This window comes from Lytechinus pictus, chromosome 12 (assembly GCF_037042905.1).
Source record: "Lytechinus pictus isolate F3 Inbred chromosome 12, Lp3.0, whole genome shotgun sequence".
In the NCBI taxonomy this organism is placed as follows: domain Eukaryota; kingdom Metazoa; phylum Echinodermata; class Echinoidea; order Temnopleuroida; family Toxopneustidae; genus Lytechinus; species Lytechinus pictus.
The window spans coordinates 15,392,056-15,394,303 of record NC_087256.1 but is presented as its reverse complement, the minus strand read 5'-3'; positions in this window follow the sequence as shown (position 1 = coordinate 15,394,303).

Here is a 2,248-nt window from a genome sequence, read left to right as displayed (position 1 = left end):
TACTTCAAATTAGGATTGTTTCTGTCAAGTTATTCGCACTCTACCTTCAGATTCTCAATTCATTTTCAACATTTTATGTCCAAATAAAATAAGTGATTTGCACCGATTATCAACATTTCTAAAACATTTCTCTATGACAAAAAACGCCATAGTCAATGACATCATTTTGTAATTCAGGTTATTGCATACAGTTTTCATTTCTGAAGCACCTGTTTCAAAATAGACAAATATTGATTGCAATGTGATTATCTTTCATCTCACGCTATAGAAAAAGACAGCAAAATCAATAGTATCATAATATATAATATTGATAGCCTTTTCCCAAGGCTTTTAGACAAAATGCATGTTTAGATACAGCATTATTCCCGAGTTTATCAAATTAGTTTTGTAATAGAATAGTTTTGTAGACGGTCACGCGGAGTTTTTGAGCCCTATTTGGTATTTTGGGGAGCGGCCTTCCATCCCTTGAAGGTAGAGTTTATGAACTTTTCGTCTTCTATAATCTGAAGGACGTGGGTTCGATTCTACGCCATGGCATGTTTGCCTTCAGCAGGAAATTGACCCACATTGTGCTGCCCTCAAATCAGGTGACGTGAATGGGTACCTGGTAGGGATATATTTCTTGAAACGCAGTGTGGGCATGGTGGGTAAGAGCTGCTCTTCTAAAGCCAGGGTATTGATGCTGGGTTAAGTACTGTAGAACGCTTAGAGATTTCTGATAGAGTAAGCTTTAAGTGTAATGATTATTTTATTCATATCATTTTCTCTTTATAATCATATTTTTAAAACAATTGGATTGTACAAGTAACAGGCCAGTGATATTACAAAGCAATGTCATCCTAGGAAAGCATGCGATTCTCTATTTTTTTCCATCAAGCATAATTATGTATAGGGAGTTCACTGTTGCGATGGTAAAAAAAAATATTTTTATCTAAATGATTTTCGGGGTTGAAGACGAATCAATAGCATGATAAATCCACATGAAACCAGAAATGTAAGTATTAGCGATACATCTCCTTATCCGCCTCCCAGTCCCCCCAGTAGAGATGAGAGAAAAGCTGTTAAAATATGGAATAGTGGGTTCCGGTTAAATATTGACACGTCACCGAATCGGTTGTAGAAATCAGAAGAGACCACTCGAAGGTATTTACCTCAATTGTCCAAACTTACTCCATCAGTATGTCACGAGGCTAAGAGCATGAAGAGTGACTCACAAGCATGCCTATTTATAATAGTGATTGATAGTGACCAACAAGAATGCATGTTACACTTTAAATTGTCTGTACAATCTTAATAACTCGTTAAGAACGTTTGAGTATATTCGTCTCCTGTGTCCTCACGAAGAAATTCCTGTCATTATCTATTGATTTCTATGATTTATATCTTGCCATAATTGTCATGAGTAGTAGTAATACTAGTAATACATGTACTAGTAATATCGGCTATTTCTAAAATCAATTATTTCACTTGTTTTGTGTGGGTTTTCTTTTCGTTCGCTTATTTGTGAAATTCCTCCACCCCGCCACCCCCGTTCTCATGCAGTATTGAGGATGATGAATGAAAAGAAGATCATATAGCACACACTCACTGTTTCGTCACATGCAAAGACATCTTTCAACTCAACAAAAGTCAGGAGCTAAGGTAATCTAGATTTAAGTAGACACTTGCAGGAATGTTTCCCCAACCAATTATATTACTTCATCAAGCGGAAATATCCCAAAGACGATACTGGAGACGGGTCTCTCCAAATGAGATGTCAAACCTCGCGCAAAAACATGCACGCAATGCTTACTTCTGCCGCTGGATATCGTGTAATAGTGTAGCAGTGGGAATGACACAGTCGCAGTGAAAAATTGGAACACATCGCTCAGCAAGTGTGCATTAAGCCGAGAGCCTTCTAATCTGTTGGATGTTATGGATGCCTTTAGTATAGGAATTCTGTTTGCCGAAACAAAAATCGCCATCTCCGCGACAAAGAAATAAACAATGAAGATGTTCGCCGTTGTAAATTGAAAATGAGATATGTAAGATGCTCGGGTCACTCGGCTATCGTAACACGACTCGCCAGATCTCCACCTTAGTATAGAAATTAACTCCAAGAAAATGAGTAGATAACAATCCAAATCTTGTTATAAGAATGCTTGTATGTGTCTTGATAACACACACACACCCAAACACACACCCACCCACACACACAGAGAAAACACATACTAACAATATTTATCCTATCTCTTCTTTTTTTTTCTTC